Source organism: Pezoporus wallicus, unplaced genomic scaffold (assembly GCF_028554395.1).
Source record: "Pezoporus wallicus isolate ANWC-B61680 ecotype Strahan unplaced genomic scaffold, APGP_CSIRO_Pwel_v1 contig_4684, whole genome shotgun sequence".
Taxonomy (NCBI): Eukaryota; Metazoa; Chordata; class Aves; order Psittaciformes; family Psittacidae; genus Pezoporus; species Pezoporus wallicus.
The window spans coordinates 511,279-533,020 of NW_026637499.1; the positions used below are offsets into that span (position 1 = coordinate 511,279).

General features: G+C 47.9%; 1 protein-coding gene across 1 annotated transcript in view; it reads left to right on the plus strand.

The window, feature by feature from the left end:
- The first annotated feature begins 3,674 nt into the window (after nucleotides 1-3,674).
- PAPPA (pappalysin 1) overlaps nucleotides 3,675-21,742 on the plus strand; it is a 365,133-nt gene continuing 347,065 nt past the window's right edge. Inside the window, exon 1 of the mRNA XM_057405883.1 lies at nucleotides 3,675-3,776. The gene's annotated coding sequence lies outside the window, so the exon portion shown is untranslated. The remainder of the gene's footprint in view (nucleotides 3,777-21,742) is intronic.

Below are 21,742 nucleotides of genomic sequence, written 5' to 3' on the forward strand. Positions count from 1 at the left end.
AGCAGGAGCAAAGGTGTGTGCAATGTGGTTACAGCTCCTCTGAGGCTCACAGGGCACCCTGAAGTAGGGAAAAGCTTGCAATTGCTGTTGTGTACACTGAGTAACAGCAGGCCTAGGCTGCTTTTCCTTTTTGCAGTACTCAAGAATTGTGTATCTGTCTCCCAGTGCTGTTCTTAGTCTAGCTGTCATCACAGAACTGTTTCCTGGCTAATAACACACAGGTAGTTTCTGTTATCAGTCACCTTCAGCAGGGTGTGTGAGGTGAGATGCCACCCTAGGCAAAAGACTGATGGCTTTTGAGTTTTATACCGCAAAACAAACTTCAGTCCCAGGATATAATACACGCAAATGCAGCAGTGTAACCACCTGCAGCAACATCAGCCCTTCCACTCATTTCACATCAAGGTGTCCCTTTGTGTCATCAGAGCACCACAAACACACACCTGAAGCTAGCTTCACACCAGGGCCACTCCTGAGACACCAGACCTGGTGGCACTGCTTTTGAAGCAACATCACAGAGGTGACACCAAGGCAAAAGAACAACCTTGCCCTGCAGTATTGCACCACTGCCAGCTGGTATCAGTGTCCCAGGAAATACACATGTGAACCAGTATCAGGCCATGGTAGAGCAGCCTCACAATTTGCAGGTCTTCTCCCCTTAGATAATCCCCTGAATGTGCCCCACCTGAGCCCCAGTAAGAGATGCGATAGCCTGACTGGGCCCTCTGGACCAGGTGATGTCTGGCATGCTCAAGGCTTTGCATTGCAGACGTTAAGCACAATGTAACGGAAGGTTTCTTGCAATGTTTCACTACCTGCAGAGGAGACTTTAGCTTACATCCTTTTATGTCTCTCTGCAGAAGACACCTAAAATTGCCAACATCAACCCTGTTACAAATACTTTGATTTCTAGTAATATTAGCTACTGCGTTTGGTGACTTGCAGCTAATTCTCTGTATCTGGAACAAATCCCTTCCTTGTCCTCAGGGTAAGACTGTAAGCTCAAAAGCATTTTGAATGAGCCCGTGCTGTGCAGATCTCAGGCAGAGGCACACAGAAGAGCCCTTGCAAATGTAAAAACTGCAGAGGCTGTTGTCTGAAATAACACACAAGTGCTTTTGTAGCAGAAGTAGCATACTTTGGCTCTCATAATTCTTGCCCATTTATCTTTGCCTTTCCCAGCACCATCTGGGTACATGCAGGTGGCTTCAAAATCTCTAATTGCATTCATTTTAGCCATGGCACCTGCCTTGCCTTTACATTTCCACATACAGACCTGGCTCCTTCTTTTACTTTTTGCCTCTCCCTTTACCCAGGAGAATCAGCTATGCTGGTGTGCCCCATACCACCCTGGAGTTTAGGGTCCTTGTGGGGTACCAAAGACAAGACTCAGGCATTCTGTGTTGTCCTGCGTTTTACGAGCAGTACAACAGCCTCCCATGGCACTTAGCTAAGACAGAGCTTTTCCTCTTGCTCTTTCTTCTCAACCTGGGAACGCAGAATCAGGAATGAGGAAAGCCCACCGCCCCTCCTTAGCCCTTGCAGAAAACGTCTTCTCTGTTCTCTCCTTACTTTTACCATCACAGCTCATCCCAGGCCACACCAACCCTTCACCTCCCCAGCTCCACGGAAGGGCAAGGCTCTCAAAGAACCAGGGGTGCTACAGCCTGCACTCCGCGACCCTGGCCGGGGAAGGGGATAGAGGAGCCGCAACCAGCGCACACCAAAAGCATCCTTTGGTGAGCCCGCAGTTAACCCCACCCCAGCTGCAGGCAATAAGAGGCCAGCCCAGCTGAGTCCCATGTTTAAGGCCAGGCGTGCGCCCCGCGTTGTTCCCGTTGGGATTTAAGGGCGGTCGTGGGGGCAGTGCTCTTCCTGTCTGAGGGGTCGAAGGGTCCTGAGGGGAGAGCCCCTGCTTTCGCCTGGTGTTCCCGTGGGGAAGGGATGGAGCTTCCACAGGAGGCTGGAGGGAAGCAGCCCCGTGCTGCCATGGAAGGGCACCCAAGGGTGGCTGCGGAGGAACCCAGCCGAGGTGAGGCGAAGGGGAGGGCGGGTTTGGGGCCCACTAGATGGCGGCAGCTCCTTATGGTTGTGTCCTTAGAGCAGGAAAAGCGGAGGGTGAGGCGGGAAGAACGCGGCTGGGAGCGGAGCCGAGCGCTCCAAGCCCTGGGGTCCCTGCACCCTCACGGCTGAGAGCTGGGGCAGCCGCCGGAGCCTTTGCCTGGGGGTGTTGGTGCTGTTAAACACTCGCTTTGGGAGCTCCGTTAAGTGCAGGGGGAGGCGGAAGCTCTCCAGTGTGTAATCCCCGCAGTAAGGGCTGCGAACGTGCCCGTAACCCGGCGCTGAGCGCACTGCCAGGCCGTGCTCCGGTGCGCTCGTACCCGCGGGGCCGCTGGAGCCTGTGCATCCCCGAGGCGGCTGCGGTGCCCCGAGCAGGGCTGAACGGCTTCCCACCGCGTCGAACGGGTGTGTGTGTGCGGCATCCGGGGGTCTGTGCAGAGCTGCGGTCCCCCCCGGTGTGTAGCGGCTTTTGCTGTGCTCGGAATCGGGCTTTTAGATGCCAGCAAGAGTCACAGGTAGAACGGGCTGTAGATCGGAGGACAGAGTCCTTATTTGTGCCAGTGTAGCTAACAGCCACGTGTTCAGGACGAGGGACATCGCATCCCAACCCTCGCCATGCTGGGCGAGTCCGGCCTTTGCCTTTGTTGCGCAGATCAACCTCTTTAGCACTCTGAGCCCTTTCTCTGCAGGGTTGCTGGAGCTCCTAGCAGTTAGTGTGAGCATGAGCAATAGGGCACAGGCTTCGTGGCTTCTTTTGAAGCAGAGTGGTAAAGAGAAAGGGAGTTTTGTAGCTGTCTATGGTCATGGTAAAGTCTGCTGTAAAACAAACTAGTCCAAGGTTACTCTTTGTCCCAGTAATGCTGCTTGGTGAATGAGAGAACTTGTATATGTGAAACTTAGCAGTTTCCCCCCTCCTGTCCTTTCCTGGAGTGGCCCCTCGGTGTGATCTGTGTCCTGATGCTGCTTTAGCAAGTGTAGCTCAAGATCTACCTTGTGTTGTGTGAACCTTGGGCGTGTTCATAGTGTGAAATCAGCCCTGGCTAAAACCTTCACCCTGCAGATGCAGCAGGATTGCCATGTTATGCTATTTATAGACAGGATAGAAATAACCTGATGAAGGTCGGGGGAGAAAGTTGTGGTAAAGCTGTGAGGTAAACAAGCACTTGATTCATGGGCGATGACAAGGAGAAGAGGACAGTTATGTTAGCGCAGATATCTTAATTCCCTTTTCACTGCTGTTGCTGTTAAAATAGCCCCTCTATTTTTGCATGCTTCTTCGTACCTCTGCTGTGCAGTGCACACCCTCTTCTCCTTTGCCAGGCTGCAGAAAGCATCCCTTTCCCTCTGCGGGTGTGATGCGTTTCAGTGCAGTGAGCCTTTCTGGGTGTTTGCTGCTGTGTTGCTTCACTGAGGTGCAGTGCTGGGAAGAGCAGCTCCAAAGTTGGTTACAGATTTGCTGGGAAGCTTTCAAGAACTGGGTAGTTTTTCTGATGTTTCAGTCTACTTGTGTAGCTTTGTAGCAAGAATACAGTCACCCCTAGGGGTTGTACTGGGTGACAGATACCATGGCTCTTGCTGTTGTCATGCCTAAAAAATGGAATATGTTTCATTGCAGGTGCTTTACCCGGAAGCTGTGCCTTTTGCTGTAACACTGACCTAGTGTTGAAGGTGACAGACTGCCTTTCCAATAGCCCACATACAAGCCAGTGCAACCTGTAAGTGATTTAAAGATGTGCAATCTTCCATTTGCTTATCTTCTTGTAGCAATATGATGCTTCATGTGTTGCTGAAAGTGCTCACCCAACTGTGCTGGTGTGGTGTGTTCATCCAGGTTCTGATTTTGATGGAACAGTCCTGCAAAACTGGCCAATATTCCCTGGACTTCATTTGTGCTCAACTCCCTTCCCAACCCTTCCCATCGGTGCTGCTTAACTGTGATGTGAATTTTATCCTTTTTCTGAAGCGCTGTTTCCTTTCTGCTTTCCTAATACTGTCTCAGAAATGCTGATGTCCTCTGGATGCAGTTAGAGCCGGTGCCCTTTGTGGAAGGCAAAAGGGAACTTTAAGTTACCTCCACGCTTAAATCATGCTCTTAACTTGGTGGGATGAAGTGCTCCCTTCTGCCCAATGCAGTTGTGTTACTGCTTGTGCTACTGTGTACCCAGATTAGCACTTTGTCAGTGCTAGCATGGTAACTGGGATGAATACTGTTAACTTACATGTAGCTCCTGGTTTTCCCCTTGTGTGTTTGTTCTGTGAAATGCTTGGAGGGCTGAGCAAAGGATGGTGCGTTTGAGGCCTTTATTTCCATTTGCTGAAGTCAAATGACTGGAATTAAATGTGACCTGTATGAAAGCAAGCCTTGTTTCCAAAAAGTGCATGGGGAGCTAAGATCAGAAGACACATTACAAACATTGCAGTAGCGTAACTTGAGGCAAGTGCAATCATTTACTTGACTAATGAATCCCCTGGGCTGCTAGCAAGAGAGCAAATCCCTCATTCATCTTCTTAATTTAATAAGCAGAGGGGTTGGCCTTAAGGGTAAATGAAATGCATAGTGATCCTATGAATGTTTCAACAAATTGCTGTACAATAAGATAAGGGAGATCCGGCAAAAGGCTTGCTTTAGCCTGAGAGACTGTCAGTGGGCTTTAAGGGAAAGAGAGAAGCTGGAGGTGATGGGGTGATGGCTCTGGGTAGCTCTTGCGTGGCAGTTCTCTCTATCTGTCCAGTTTGTACAGGCTGGAACACAGGATTTTTGTTGGGATATTATCTAGTGAGCTCAGTGCCAAAGTAGTGCTTGTGTTTGGTGCTGCACATGAGTTATCAGAGATCAACAAGCTTGCAGAGCAAGGAATGCACCCTCTCTGCAGCTAACACCCTGCTGCTGCTTTAATGTCTGTGTGCTCCTTGGAAAGGCTCATGGAAGAGCTGGAGGATGCCTGTGCTTGTGGGAGCTAATGAGGCTCATTCCTGTCTTTCATGCTCTTAATTACTTTAGAGGAGAAATCAATGGTGTGAAACAATGAAATGCTTTGCTTGTTAGAAGGGTGATTGCTGGTTCTGCCATCGCAGCAATTACTGTGTGATCACCGAAGCAATTGTTGTGTGTTAGGGAAACTGAGGCAGAGATGAGGTCATAATATTGCTATAGATGATAAATTCCTTAGTATGAAAATAAAGCCAGGGTAAGGAAGCTTCTGCCATGTGTAATACACTTAGTAATTTGTTGGGGTTTTTTAAACCAAAGAACAAATGAAAACCGCAGAAGGGAATGTTTTTTTAAACTAAAATTAAGCCATAAGCCATATAAAGTGACTTTGGGGAGGCTGGGTAAAGCATAAAGAGGTTGAAAATGGGAATGCTTGTTCTTGGCTATTGTTTGAGAGAGGATTTTTGGATTAGATGGGCCATTGCTATTGAATGCAGTTTAATACTTGTGATCTTCTAAGGCCCTTTCTGCTGAACACAAAATGAAGAGTGGAAAACTGAGTTGGATTATTGAAAAATGAGTGACTTTTGCTGTGTCATGAATTTGAGTTCTTGAAATCAAACTGGATGGTCAGATCTCTGTTAGTGAAGGTAAAATACAGAGATATAGTGTTCATGTATTGCATTGGGATCTGCAACAACTGTTAACTCTGATTTGGTGGGATGGAAGCTACATAATGTGGATTTAAGTTACGAAATTCATGTATATGCATTAGTGTAGCTCTGTACTAGAGTAAGATTGTTTATAATGGAGTGCTTTTGGATGCTAGCCAGTGCTTGCAGGGCTGTTCTTCTGGAGCTTGGTGACTTTAAGAATAATGCGTAGCAAATTGCTCTTTTTAATTGAGGTAGGTGGTTGTCATAGGCTAAGCAAGGCCTTGGCATAGTGTGAGCAGTATTTTAGGGTTCAAGTTGCAGTTCTGAGCACATGAAGGATCGAAGACCTTGACAATCTCAGTATTGCGGCACTTATGCTAGCACAAAGCAAAATCCCTCACAAGCACCAAGTCGGTGCCTGGATTTGCTGTGAACACACAGGGGTTCTTTGCACTTGAAGCTAAGCTGGAGGCAGCTTTTATGTCCTGTTGTTCCCCCATGGTCAGTGCACGGCTGCCTGTTTGAGTGCTGTAGATACCATATGCAAGGTGCTTCTGTGTAAGGGTGCAGGCAGTTTTGAGGTGTGCATAGCTTAATTTTGTAACAAAAAACACTTGAGTGAATTAGACTACTGATGCTTTGTGTCCTTTGCGGTATGGGAGCTGTAGGAAGCATTTTTATTTGCATGAGAGAAAACAACCAGGTATTTGGGTTTCAGTAAGGTGGGGAAGAAGGGAAGCTTCCAAAGGGGAATATCCTCATTTCCACTGTGGCTTGGCATTGAAAGGGCTGTGATGTTAAGCCTGTCTGGAAACTAAAAGGTTTAGGTATGTTGCGGTCAGCTTCTCCTTGTTCATGGAGCGAATGGCACTAGGGGATGAAACAACTCCACCATGGTGCGTGGTGTCACTCCCTTAGGTGCTCCCTCACCTATAAGGTGACTTTGAACTGGTCGATAAAGACCAGTCTGTCCCCAGATCAGACTTCAGACATGAGCACTCTCAAGAGGAAGGGGATAGAAAAGTGTCCTGGTTCTGTAGCTGGGATATGATGGATATGTGGGATACATGCTTCTGTTGCCTAAGAGTTGCTGTGATTTGGAGCAGTCCCCAGGTCTTGTGGATTGGCTGCTCACTGCTATTCCAGTTTAGCTGCTTCATCCCTTCCTGTGACAGGACTAGTTTTAACAACAGGAAAACCTGTACAGAAGGAAGGGACATGCTATGGCTGAGCCCAAGAGGCACTTCATTCCTGCTGGAAGAGGGTAGGCTGTGTAGGTCTGCTCTGGCTCCTGGTTGTAAAGTCTGTCCTTCCCCTTCCTTGCAGAGCTCATCAGATGTGTTGAACTGATGCAGTTTGCCAAACTGACATGCTGGGATAACCCAGTATACATATTGCTTCTGGGTGCAGGTACCTGGATAAGGGACTTAACTCTTGGACTTGTCCCCGTCCCCTCTTGGCTTGCTTTTTAGTATTTCAAAGCTGCCTCCTGCTGTGACTTTGGCCAGACTAACTTTGATGCTTTAGCCTGTTTTCACTTGAGAGTGATTTTTGTGCTGGTGTATTAGAATAATGAGGGGTTTGGGCTGTACTGCTGCTGTCATTTCCTTCCTAAGAGTCTGGGCAGCATTGAGCTGTGTTCGGTGGGGAGAACTTAATGTGGAAGCATGAAGCTCATCGAGCCCTGTGTTCATGTCTGCACGCCAGTGCCTAGATAATGCTGCAGTGTGCGACAGCCTGATGAGCATCAGGGTGGAGGGGCCAGCAGTCCTGGCTGAGAATTCACATTTCCAGTTCCCAGTTTGGTGTGCACAGCTCACTCCAGACTGGGAGTTTGTTATTGAACTGGTGTCAGGCTTACAAGAAATAAGCCCTTCTTGCTGGCAGACCCTAGGCTGTTGGTAAACCCGAGTGTCCCATCTCCCAGGCACCTCTTGCTGGGATGCTTCTCTGCATGTGGGTTAGTGCACTGTGCTCTCGTGTGTAGCTGGTGAGTGAGGGACTCCAGAAAAGCCTGCATTGAAATATGGAAGAGCTGGATGCTAGGGGCATGTGAATGCTGTAATACCAGCCAGGGCCTGAGTTTGCATCTTCCTGTGTCTCTGAAGGTGGTCAGTGTCAGATGTGCCTGCAAGGTGCCAGGAACTCCTTAGCGTGCTCTTTTAAAATGTCAAACTCTTCTGTCTGCTCCACAGAGTGACGAGATCTGTCGTGTCTTCAGCTGAGCCTCCATAGTACAAATGGTAGCTGTGCACCTCGTTCCAGAGCTCGCTGGGTTTCAGTCGGCCAGAAGTCCAAAGCTCTCCTGTACTCCTGCCCCGGGAGGTTTGGCCTTAATGCATTTATCTGTGTGTACAAGGAGAAGGGAACATTTCTGTTTTTACAGATGGCGTGGGTTCAGGAAATCCAGTCAGCTGGTGTGGATCTGGAAACCATTCTGCCCTTATTAACACCCTCTGATGATATAAACAGAGAATCCCCTAAGCAAGGAGCAGTCTAAATAAAACTGCAGGCCAAACCAGAACATCCATGGTGTGCCAGATCCTGCCTTGGGGAGAGAGAGGATGGGAAGTGCCAGGAAAGGGAAGACCTTAATTTGTAAGAGAGCAGATCCACGATTAAGGAAGGTCTGTGCTCCTGCCTCTCCCAAGAGGGCAAGAGGAGAGCTGAGGAAGGGATATCCTAGAGAAAGGGGTTTTCTCTGCCACTGCTTTGTCTCATCTCTTGGAAGCCAGGAATTGTCTTAGGAGAGAGGCTGTATAGATCTGAGCCTGTATTTGCTCTCTGCCTCAGTTTCCTGTCTGTAGTTCAGGAAGAGCAACTAAAAACACCCAGCTGCAGAGCAATATCTGTGCCTGTGGTGGGAGCCCTGGGGTGCTGCTAGATGTCTTGTCTTTCCTTCTTTCCACTTGCAGGTACATTACATCAGGGTTTGGGGACGTGCCACTTGCCACTGGTTGCTCAGATACAGCTGCCTTGTGCCCTCCCCTGACTGGTGTTTGTGGTGAGGAGTGGACTGTGTGATCTTAAACGGGTTGGGTTGTTCCTATGGACTGGGACGGTTCTTCTGGGGTGACAACTCCAATGAAGACAGAGATGGAGGGGCTGGAAAATGCTGGGATGCAACTTCGAGACCTGAAATAAAGGGAGTTTCCTCTTTTCTTCTACTGCATCATCTCTTTGTTTTCCTTTTATTGCTCCCTTTTTGTTTGTCTTTTCTCTCCCTCTAACTCCAAATGTAAGTAAGAGTTTAATATGCTGAGACAGGAGAGAAGTTGTTCCATGTGCTGCAGATGCACAACATGTCTTCATTAACTCCCCATGACATTCAAAATAGCTGCAGATAAAGACAAACTAAATCTGTGCAGACAAATATAAATGCCGTTCCCCCTCCCTTCCCTTCGCCCCTGCACAGAGCACCCCCCTCGGGGCATGCATTCAATTACTGAAGATGAATGGAGCAAAGCGGGGCAGCATTTGGGATGCTTCGACTGGCCCTGCCTGCTTCTGCCATCAGATGGCTCCACACTTCAGGAAATGGGCTTCCTGACCTGGAGCCAGCCTGGGAGGTGCTCCATGGGGCCTGCGGTGCAGCCTTTCCTTGATGGGGTAGTCGGGCAAGGGTGGTAAAGCCCTGGCGTTGCTGTCATCTCTGACCTTCTAAGGTGTATGGAAGGGCAGACCTTAGCGCTTAAGGCACTAGGTGGAGAGTGAGGATGTTCTCCTTTGCGTGCTGTGTAGCTGTGAGCAGTGATGTAGCTTCTCCCCTGGGGCGTGGACAGGAGCTGTGGCGATGGAAAGCAGGATGCTCCCTGGGACAGGCGCCACGTGCAGTATCTTTTGCTCCTCAGCAAATCTAGATGGCATTACAGAGAGCTTGAGCTTCTGGCTGGCTCTTGTGGTGACAAGTATAGGCTGGAGCAGCCGTTTATGTGTCCATGTCCACCCTGGCTTGGGCTTGTCTCCCCAGCATACAGGGTTTGGGGCTCAGAGCTGTGTTGCTATAAGGAGAGCTGATGTGCTCTCATGCCAAGATCTCGTGGTGGAGGAATCTGTAGGTACAGGATCCTAGTCTGTAAAATGACTGTGAGCCTATTATGGGTTTTTGTTTACCAGTGGCTGACGTGTCTGTACAGGGCTTCACAACTCCTAGACATATGGACTGAAACTTGATGTGTTTCTGGGCAGAATTCTCTGCCCTGGGGTTTGCAGCTGGTACCCAGAGCATCCCAGCTTGCTTTGGCTCACACAGAGTTGCTCTTTCCTGCATCCTTCCTGACTCAGACTCTGCTCGAGCTGTACTTGTGTGGAAGTCTCTGATCTCCCAGAGCTTTTCTGCTGCTGCAGTGCTGCAAGACTTGGGGTGAGCTCAGATTACTGCGAGCTGTGGTGAGCAGCTTCCCAAGGAAGGACTTGCCATCTCTTTCCATTAGTCTTTTCAGTTCCCTCTCTGTGCACAGCAGATGATTATCTCGCAGAAGCATTCTGGGTGGGTTTTTTTTTCCCCGTGTAGTTCAAATTAGCCTTTCCTAAGTGCATTACCTTGCATTTGTCTGCACTGAACTTCATCTGTCTCCACGCTGCCCATCCACCTAGCTTTGTTAAATGTAATTGAAATTGAGTTTGGGCCGGGGGGAGGCCTAGGGTTGATGTAGCAGGAAAGCAGAGACCTGTGTTTCCTGGGTCCTGTTAAATCCAGTTGTGTTCATGTCACACTGAAGTAAGTGAACACCAAGAAAGGAAGGCAGGGCAGAACCTCAGGTTTGAAACTAGAATAACTGAATAGCCTTCCTTGTGTGGATTCATGGCTTGTGCTCCTTAGGCTGAGGTCAGAATCTGTCCCGTGGAAACTGGTTGGAAATGGCAACTTCTTTCTCTAGAAGCAGGCAGAGCGTGTGAATGGGGATTGTTACCTCGTGTCAGAGGACACAGCCCCCCAGGGCTCACTGGTGCCCAAGCAGGGATCTGAACGCAGGTTATTAATGAAGAACAGTATCTCTGTTTCCAAGGACTGAAGTGAGTTCATCCGCACCAGTGAGCTGGTGAATAGTCTTACAATTTGCTCTGAGTGTTTTATTGTTTAAACTACTCCCAGTAACTGGCTAATAATAAGCAGCTTTTAATAACAGTAGTGGGGGTAAAGCCACACACTACTGCTAAAATGAAGCTGCTGGTTGTGAATAGAATGATACAGACCAGTAGACTAAAGAGTGAGGGACTATATTCGGCAACCCAGGCAAGACTCTGTACCCCTTATTATTGAAAAAGCTTTAGTGGTGTAAGGTGGCATGCTGTTGAGAAGGACCCAGACCTCCGTTTGGAGAAGTGAACTCAACACTTAACCTTTAGTTCGCATACAGGGCCCATGACATATATATGATTTTTGTGCAAGGAGCCCATCATGAATAAACAGAGTTAAAACTATCCCTGCTGCAGTTAGAGAAGGTGCCCCTCTGTTCCCCTGCTTCTCCTTATAGGAACAGCAGCCATAAATATAGAATCCAGGCTGATTTGTGCTGGAAGGGACCTTAAAGCTCATTCAGCTCCAACCCCTGCCACTAGAGCAGCTTGCTCCAAGCCCCTGTGTCCAACTTGAACACTGCCAGGGATGGGGCAGCCACAGCTTCTCTGAGCACCCTGTGCCAGCGCCTCAGCACCCCCACAGGGAAGAGCTTCTGCCTAAGATCTGGCCTGAAATCTCCTGCAGAAATGCTGTAAGCACCTTGGTGGTGCTGGAATTTGGGTAATGGGAAGCTGAACCCCCTTTCAGTGCCTTTAGTCTGGAATTTTAAGCCTTGCAGCCCTGCTCTGTGGAGGGAGTTGTCATTTTGCATTTACAGAGCAGACACCTGAAATCGTAAAATCAACTAGGTTGGAAAAGACCTTTAAGATCATCAAGTCCAACCTTTACCCCAGTGCTGGCAAGACCACCACTACTCTGCGTCACTGAGGACCTCTACATGGGTGGTTTGATCAGCTTACAGAGATGAAATGGGGAAACTGCTTGTTTCCCAGCAGTGACCCTCCAAGTTCTGCAGGAGACCTCCCTGTGCTTCATCACCTTTCTCTGTCTTGGTGCTTTGTGCTTCTGTTCCTCTCTCCCTCCTCCCTGTGCTCCTTTTAATGCCTTATTTTTGCCTTAGTGGGGTTTTCCCCTCCTTCTGTTCCTGTGACAGGCACAGTGCACAGCTCCAGCACCCCTGTACATGACCACCAGCTTCAGGTAATGTTTAGTGGCAACTAAATGAGATTCTCCTCCCTTACCCTCCCCTTGTGTTGAATGAATCTGAAAAGGCTTTTATGGTTGGGGGGAATTTAAAAGGGTTCATAAAAGTGAATTTTAGGAAAAGCCTAATGAAGGAAATGAACCTCCTGAGATCAAAGCTGAACCTGCTGTGCCAGTGCAGATTTTAGACTTTGTCTTATGTTTCCACTGGCATGAAAACACATGTACAAATGTTTCTTCCAACAGCTTTAACTCTTACAGGCCTGTGGGGTTGCATTAATGGCCTACTGCTGTTTTGCCTAGTGCTGGGCTCAACTGTGCCATTAGAAATTCACTTATGTGAGCTTCCTTTTGCTTATGGAAAGGGCTGGGCATCCCCATGATCCATCAGGCCAAGAGCAGAGAGATGCCACCTTCTCTAATGGTCAGCTTAGTGCTCTGTGGCATCGCTCCTGCCTCTTGCTGCAATGGTGCTATGAAGAAAATCATAGAAACATTGAGGTTCTAAAAGGCCTAAAGGCAGTCCCAAGTGTGAGATTTGAAGGCACCCATCTTGCTCTTGTTCTCCTGGAGCCATAGGGCATTAAGTTCACATCCATAACGTGATCCTTTCACATCCTTAACGCAGTAAGTTATGGAAATGTTAAAGTCTTAAAATTCCATTTTCCCTAAATTAAAAAAATAGGGGCTCTCAATAGGCTTGGAGGGGGGTGGAAATGTTGCCTGAGTCGTGTAGGGGAAGTTCCATTAATCATGGGAAGCAAACTGAAGGCCCTTAATTTGAACCAATTTCTGTGGGCCAGGCTCCCCATACCTGTAATTTTTCCATTACACATGTAATCTCCTCTCTGCAAAGGGCTACGTTTGTTTAGCATCAATTCTTGGGGTTGTTGTGGATTAAAGAGTGGATGGTTCAAATTTGTCAGGGGCTGGCTCTGGTCTCCTCTCCTCATCTCGTCACTTGTCACCCTTGCACAGGTCCCAAGGCTCTTGCTTTTAAAGTGTTTCCATGTGTTTGAGGACAGCCTAAAACTGGGGCTACACAGAGCCTGATGCACTCACAGCTTCCCAGAGTGCTAATGAGGAACACATTGGCTGTAAGTGCCTGAGCAGAGCACCATATAGCAAGAACAACAACTTGCACACAGCCTTATTTATTGCAGGCCTGTTTCTCAGAGAGGGGGAATGTCGGCCTGGATTTGGACTTTCACCTAATCTTCTCTGAAAGTACCCAGAGATATTAAGCGGCCACCTACTCGGCTGCTGGACTTCAGTTTAAAAGCAGATCCAAAAGCCTGCTGCTATGAAAGCAAATCACTGGCAGACACAGTGGTGGCTGTAGGTCATGGCCATAAACCTTATGCTCAGTGTAAAACCTTTGGACTTGGTATTTTTGTGTGTAAGCTGGGGTGGTTTTGACATGGAGTGGTGTTGGTGTAGGATTGATGGCAAGGGTTGGAGGAATCGTGTCCTTCTCTGTTGGGAGGTGGTATTACAGCTACTACAAGAGAGCTAGGCAGAGCATGCTCTTTCTGGAACCTAGCCTAGGAGGATACACTAAGCTTTCTTGGGTCTGCATGTTGGAAGCAACCCTTCCGGCTTCCAGAGCAGCCTATTTGAGTGAGGAGATAGGGAAGAAAACAGTAGGGGTGAACGTCCAAATTCAGTGATGTGAACCCAGACTCGGGGACCTTCACGGATATGCCCATGATAAGAGCCTGATTTTTTTCAGATGGGCCTCTTGCCTTTTAAGAGAAGTAATGCTGCCTGGATGGGTGAAAGGGAGCATTTCTTCATGACCCAGCACAGGTGTTGCATTGCTCAGCCTCCTTCATCCCTTTGTTCTTTTTGAATAGTGTTCACAACCTGGTCTGCTGCGAATGCTCCGTTGCAGTGGGGCTCTCTGTTCATACTCCTTGCAGAAACTAGTGTGAAGTGTTCCTGTTTGCTACTGAGTCTATTCATGGGCAAAGCTGGAGATGTCCAATAGAGCATCTCCCCTCTGCTATGGAGGTGCTTCCAAGAATCTACAGTAACACTGAATTTGCCCCAGGGAATGCTGTTACACTTTAAGTCAGTCATAGCATGATTTTTGTAACGAGTTGCCTGTTGAGATTGATGATTATCCAGGAGCATCCTAAGAACTTGGTTAAGATACCTTTGAACCGTGATTTCTCTGCTCTTTTCCATTTACCTAGGTCCAGTTGGACAAAGATATGATGGAGAGCACTTTGCCTTTGACTGGGTAGCAGTTAGTTGCCAGTTCCAGCAACCTAAACCCAGTATATAGCTTTACAGGGATTGTCTTCAAGGTGAACAGAAGAAATTCTCAGCATTCCAGTTCTTTATTAACAGACTGACCCACCTGCTTCAGTAGTGCAAAATGAATGTTGCTCTGATTTACCCTGGCCCAGGACTTAATTCTCTGCATTAAATTACACAAATTACTCCGAGTCTTGCAAACTACAGTCAGTGCCTTCCTGCCAAGGGATGAGCTCATGGTCCCTCACTTGTCTTGGGAGGGTTACAGTGACCTAACCAGGACCTGAGATGCAAGTTCTCTCAGCTCCTTTTGCCTGCTGTTCCTAGCAGGAATAGCGACTTCTCTGGAAGCCCCTGCTTTTACCAGCAGCCATGTGGGAATGACAGTTCTGTTGTTCTCACTGGAGCTGGAGGAATCTTGTGTGTGTGAGCAGGATGGGGTCTGCAGGCGAGCCTGAGTGTCTGGTCACGTTGTCTGGCTGGTAGAAGGTTATTTCTCATTCTGTGCTTTGTCTGTGTCTTGGTATTGCAAACAGCACAGGTTCCCTGGGGATGGTGGTTCCGTTCTGACTGGGTATGAGTTCTGTCCCTGCACAAACTCGCTTATTTACCCCTCAGACTTCTTACTGCTTGTGCAGGGAAAGAGGGAGCCGAAGCAAAGCCATCATCTCACTTATGCTGAAAAACCTTTCAGTGAAGGAGGAAGCTGGCTCAAACTGAAGCAGATGCTATGTGGGAACAATTACCTGAGAGAAACTCTGGGAGGCAGTGGAAGAGATAATGAAACACCTAGGGATTTGGGGGTTAGCTTTCCAAGGAGCAAAGGGGTTAGCAGTTAGAGTTGGAGCCTGCAGCTGTGGTGAGAATCAGCTTCTCTTTCTCTCTGCTCCTCCTTTTTCCCCCTTTGCTCCCTCCTTCCCAGCTCAGGGGATGGAGAAGGTGACCTTTGGGGCACGAGTCCCATTGCCAGCTGAGAACCCCGGCTGCAATGGTGCTGTGCTTGAAATGCAACTTGCTGAGCTCAGCCTGCAGTCCTGGCCATTGCATGCAGCTGCTGTGGGGCTGCAGCAGGGGTGTGGCTGGGTCCTGTCACCACATCCAAGGCAGTGTGAGCTCCACATGGATGTGAGCTTAATGCCCTATGGCTCCAGGAGAACAAGAGCAAGATGGGTGCCCAGACATCATCCAGCTGTCGATTCCCCAGAGCCCAAGACTTAGCTAGTTTCCCTTCCCTTTCTCTTCTCCTGCAGGCGAGCACTCCTATTCCATTAGCTCATCTGAAAGGGCCAGCTTTGTTTTCAGTTTACCTACATGGCTTCCAGTACTGCTGGTGGGGGATTTAGTGTATGTGTTAATAGCAGGCTGAGCTGGGAGGAGCAGGGGTTGAGTAACACTTGCTGAGTTTCTGTACCTGTCCTGCCAAAAGCCCACTGTCATTTAAGGCTGTTTCTATTCAGTCCTATGACAAAAGCAGCTTGAATAAATGGTCCTTCCTGCACAACAGCCTGCACTGTTCAGAATGAGTTGCTGTGTGGGGTTAGGTAACATCAGTAGCTCAATGGTGCGAGCCTTGCACCTGGAAGTAAAAACAGGGCCAATTTTGGGGGGCTGAAGGCCTCCAAAAGACCAGCCTATACCTTGGAGCCTTCATAGAATGACAGACTGGTTTGCATTGAAAGAGACCTTAAAGCTCCTCCAGCTCCAACCCCTGCCACGGGCAGGGACACCTTCCACTAGAGCAGCTTGCTCCAAGCCCCTGTGTCCAACCTGGCCTTGAACACTGCCAGGGATGGGGCAGCCACAGCTTCTCTGGGCACCCTGTGCCAGCGCCTCAGCACCCTCACAGGGAAGAGCTTCTGCCTTATCTCCATCTTGAATTTCCCCTGTTTTAATTTGAACCCATCTCCCCTTGTCCTATCACTGCAATCCCTGATGAAGAGTCCCTCTCCAGCATCCTTGTAGCCCCCTTCAGATACTGGAAGCTGCTCTGGGGTCTCCGTGCAGCTTCTCTTCCCCAGGCTGAGCAGCCCCAATGTTCTCAGCCTGTTTTTGTTTGTAGATTAGTTGTTCCCCCATCCTTCAATGCTTCAGTTCCTCTCTGTAAGTCTGAGTATAGAAATGCTGATGGGAGCCAGGTGCTTCAGCACCTCCTCCGTGTTGATTCTGTTGACTTCAGAGCCTAGTTTGAGCTTTGCTGCTCCTATTGAAAGGCCTCCATGGTGCTGGCTTTGACACTGAAGAACACTGTCCCTCTGAGCTGTGGCACACTTCAGACCATGTTTGAGTGCTCAAGGTGGCTGATTTGCAGATGGGCAATAGCCCAGAGGTTAGATGAATTGAGAGACAAAGGAAAGCATGCCAGGGAATTCCCGAAACCACTGGTTTCCAGCCTGTGGTTTGTGACTGCTTCGAAGGAGTTGCTAAGAAATGTTTGAAGGAACCTGTCATCAGGATGCAGCAATCTGCTTAAGGGGGGAGGAACCCACGGTTCAGGTACTTGACTAATAATAATACTACAACAGCAACCCAGGTCTGCAGTATGAATTTTTATGTACATCTTGTCAAAGCTGTCAAGTCCTCAATGCGGAGCTTCATCTCCTGTGCTACAAACCCATGTAAGTGTGATGTGGCTTTGTTGCTTGTCTGTGTGGTTCTTTAACCCATGCTGAGGGCTTCAAGAACTGCGCTGTCTGTAAGCCAACACACAGCTTGACCCAGTTCTTCTGTGGCTTCTATTATCCCAGTTTAAATCTAAACAGAGACTATTAAAGCTCCATTGGGTGTGTGTTGGGGGAGGTTTGAAATAGTGCTTTGCAATACAGGAGATGACAGTCTCCTTTTTTCTCAGGCTTGATTAAGTGGGGCTATCAGAGGCAATCACCTTGGCTCTGGGTAAAATGTGTCCAGTTAGCAGTTCCTGCAGCAAGCACAGTGCATCAGCGAAGACGGAGCTTTGTTCATTATTTCTTATTGTTTCACCTGCCTTGAAATGGTAATTGCAAGTGCTTTGATTCATGGATTGCTATGCAATTCAGTTTCGGTTGTTGCAGCCCCCTGAGCCAGGCTTTGCAAACTTCCCCATCAGTGCTTAGCAAAGCCCATCAGATCCCCCACTGCTGCTGCAGCAGTGTGCCTTCAGGAGGGAAAGATGTAGGAAGGTTATCCCTGTTAAACCAAGGCATTATGGTGATCTTGTCCCATATATTTTAGCTTTTAGTATATTTTCTTTAGATTTCATCCTCAGGAAAGGAAGGGCTGAAACTGGCTTAAGGGAAGCTTTGACACTGCTGAGAACAGCAGCTGAGGATCCTGCTTTGTGTTCAGTCAGATTTAGGCACTTGTGGATCTTCTATTCCTGAACTATTTCACCGTGTAAAGAATAGGCTTTAATTTGGACTAAGATGTGCAATTAAGGCAGTGAAATGTTTAGAAATACTTTGTTTTCACAGCAATCAGGAGCTGCAAATGAACATTATCACTGGTGTTACCAGCAGGAGATACAGCCCTGGGGGCTGTGTATGGGATTGCCAGAGAAGAACCTGTGTATGTAGCTGTTGGACAAGCTTGTGTGTGGTACTCTGAATTAAGCCGCTGTTAATCAGATAGGAGCAATTCCAGAGCTGAACACAATAGCAACAAGCCTGGAAGGGACCTTGAAATCATGGAATTCAGCCTGCTGCTTCCAGACAGGATCTGTTCTACCTTGTTATTCCTGACATACCTGCCTAATCTGCTTTTAATTTGCAGAGGGGGAGTGCTTGAACAGACTGACTGAGGAGACTTCTGTCTTTCTAATATTTCACCTTAATCTCCCGTGGTTCACATTAGTGGTGTTGTTCCTTGTCCTATCAACCGAGAGCAGAGAGGAAAAATTGGTTTTGTTCCCTCTTGGCTCATTGAAGACAGAGGGGAGCTCGTTGTTCTTTCCTAGGCAGGATACCCCCTGAGCCCTTTGTGTGTTTTCCACACATCTTATTCCTCCTCATTTCCTCTAAACTTGCTCCAGTTCTGTGCTTGCCTTAAAATGCATCACCAAACACTGGATGGGGTACCCCTGCACCAGTGCAGAAGAAATGCTCATGTTTTACAGGGATCCTCTTTGTGTTTATAGATGCTTGGCTTTTTTCCCTTCCAAGGATTCCCAGGAAAGATGCTGTTCAACTCTGGCTGGGCAGGTCCGTGGGATGCTCTCTTTACCAAGTGATTCTATAAAGCTTCTACTATTGTTTGAGCTCAATAAAAGTATGAGGTCACACACACAAAATGAAGATATTAAGGGGCCCTCAAAAGCTTGAAGTCAGTGGTACTCAGTCTTGCACAGACATAAGCTTGTCACTTAGACACTTACAGCATCTCCCAGCATCGTGGTGCTCCAATGCTGTCTGCAGCAGCCGGTGGCAAAGCAGGAGAGCTGCTTTGAAGGTCAAGGGCTGCGGAGCCGCTAGTTTCAAGCCAGCCGAGCCAAAGCAATTCTGAGACCTCGGCACAAGAGGGTGCAATAGGTCTGGAATAAAACCTAAACGCGAGGTGGGCTCGTCCCTTCTGCTGCGATGGTGCCAGTGAAGTTTGCGTGCGCTGAGGCTTGTCTTGCAAACCCAATATGCTGTGAATTGGGGTAGTTGGAGCTGTGTGCCTTCGCCTCATTATTTTCAAGTCCCTCTCACTCAGAGGATTGCCATAATTATGGTAATTAAGCTTGGTGGGGTTTTAATTATTATTTTTTTGAAAGCATTAGGACTGTAGTTGAATGATGAGGGTGCCAGAATGAGCCTGGCAAGTCATAACTTCAGTTTGCTGCATTATAAAGGAAAAGCAACCTTGATTTCCCAGCTTGCTGGGTGTTTGTTAACCAGATCACTCCAGCTCTCCTGAGGCCTCGGATGCCAGGAGCTGTCCCTGAAGAAACAATCAGGCTTTATAAATAGCAGCCTTAACAAGAGCATCACTGCCAGATGCTGCTGCAGTAAGGCAGAGACTCAAAGGAAACTCCCTCATCTCGGGGCAGCCGGGCTCCCATCCATTCTCTAGGACATCCCCTTGCTTGTGACATTCCAGAGAAGCTGTTAGGATGCCTGCAGATGGGGTCACAAGCACATTCCCATGTTTCTGAGATGCTGGGCTTGCCAGTAGCAACTCCTGATATGTTTTGTGTTTACTACAGGAGCTCAAGATCTGAGTTTGATCTATTGCTTTTGCTCTTATATAGCAACAGTAGTAACTCCTCTCTGCCTAATTAGCTCTAACCAGTGTGTATCAACTCTCTCTTAGCAAGGCAGTGCCTGAGCTGCCTTGTAAGCATCCCTGAGTGCTTAGCAACAATTGGAAGGGGTGGACCAGGTTCTTGCCTTTCCTGAGGAATCAAAATGCTTTCTTGCACCTATTGCCAGTTCTCTTGGTGGGTAAGAGCAGCCTTTAGAAACAATTAAGGGGAGTGGTGCACAACGTACTCCAGTTTTTAGGTAAGCAAGGTTTTAAAGTGTAGGATAGATGTGAAAGTCTGCAGTAAGGTATTATTGAAGTACTATGTGCCAAGGTCTGTATCAGAATAGAGTGAGAAATTACAGTCTTGCCTTTCAAATGTCTAGGTAAAGCATTAAGGGCAAACTGATCCTTAAAGTGCTGGGATTGCATAAGATGTCTTTCTGAACAAGCTGTAAAAGACTCTCCAGAGGGAATGGAGACAAGAAGCCACACAAGCCCTGGCTGCCTGTCCCAGTATTGCCTTGTTCTGAGCACTGCCTGTCCTTTGCTGCTGTTGACATGGTGAAAGTGACCTCAAAGCATGCTTTGGTAAGAAAAAAGGACAGGGAGGAAGGACATAGAGGAGCTCTGTAGGGTTTGGGCAAGTCAGCTGAGGTCAGCATCAGTTCTACCTTGGAACTGAAGCATGGTTAAATACTGCTCTGGGTACGTGCTGTACTCAACATCTGAGTTTTCTTGTAGCTTCCCACATATGAAGATGGACACCTCTTGCATGAGGAAGTACTTTGGGTGCAATGACAGGGGATTGCTGAAGTGCTGTGGATGGAAAGGAAGAGACCCACATTGCTGTGGAAGCAATTGACTGCATATCACGAAAGTTTTCTTCCTGACGTACTTTCTGCCTTGCGTTTGGTCTCCCATAAGCCCTAATGTACAAGCTGAGTGTCTCTTGCTCTCACACCAAAGTCTTGGAAGTACAAGGGTTGGGATGGCAATAACAATGTTAAGCCTACATGTTTCCATCTTTAGGCGCTCTGTGTATTCAGAATGTGTTGGTTCATCCCCATGCTCTGAAAAATAAACCCTTTTCTTTCCAGAGAAGTGCAGATGTTATTTTGGTAGCTATTTTCTGGCTGATCGGAATGCGCTCCATATTGTGCACGCTACATCATTTCTTCTGTTTTCTGGCTAGGCCTCTTGTAACTTTAATTTTCAGGTTTCTAGATAGGGGAAAAGGGAATCATGGGGGAAGTCATCTCTAAAAAGGGAAGATCAGGCTCTCTCGCATCTGGAGTGCTGTTTCTCAGTGAAGTCACTCGTATTGAGGCTACCTGATTCCCAGCATGTGGCATGTTAGGCTTTAAACATTAGAAGCACAGTATATCCCCAGTCTATACTGTGATCCTGTACCACAGGGTATGTAAACACATCACCCCATGGGTGGAAATATTTGGCTAAGGAACACTTATTTACAATCCTTAAATACATGCAAGGAGTGCACCCTGTGCTAAGCAGCAGCTTCTGTACCTCTTTGTCTACAGGAGGTTATCAAAAGGCTGAGGAAAATAAATCTCCCTCCAAGCTTTCATCTGCAATGGGATTTATAAATCTATATGTATAACATCTGAAAGAAGCCTCCAGACTTTCTGCGTTCCAGTTGGCTTCTGTGAGCGTTTCTGGGAAGATCCTGCCAACAGAAGCACATACATGTCTCCTTACTCATAACCACTGCGCTGTGTGGACTGCTCCGCTGCTGGGACAAACAGGAGCAGGAATGACCAGCTGGGTCACCACAAAGCTCTGAGAGCATCTTGAGGGAATCCAAACATTCTCTGCCTTAACTTCATGAGTGTGTGCATCAGTGATGTCTCCTGCACAGGAGGTACTTGCTCTGGGATCTAGGTCTGTTCTTACACGGTGGTATTGAGCAAGCTCCTTGGGATGTGGTTTCCTGCCCTCCTGCCTGTTGCGGAGTCTGTTACACGGGACAAAAACAAAGATGTGAAACTTGTGTCATTGTGCTTAAAGCCTTTATGTTGAATGAAAGTGACTCCACAAAGTGCAGGGCTGGAAGATGAGGTAATGCGTAACTTAAGTCCTTGTTTCTGTTCTTCACAATGATCTGCTCTAATGCATCTTGCTCTGAAATGAAGTTCCTGATTGTGGTGCATAGGGATGGTGTGATCCACAGAAACTAGTACAAAGAGTTGAGAGCTGCTAGTATTTCTGAATAGGAATTGCCCTGAGGAGGAGGAAGAGAATGCAGATACTGAACTTGTAGGTACCACGGGCTGAACTGGGTGGTATTCAAGCAGCATGAATCTCTGGTTAGCACTTTTGGTCTTGGAAAACTGAGTAGAGCAATTCCTTGATTTAGTGAAGAGCAAATGACAGCGCAATCTG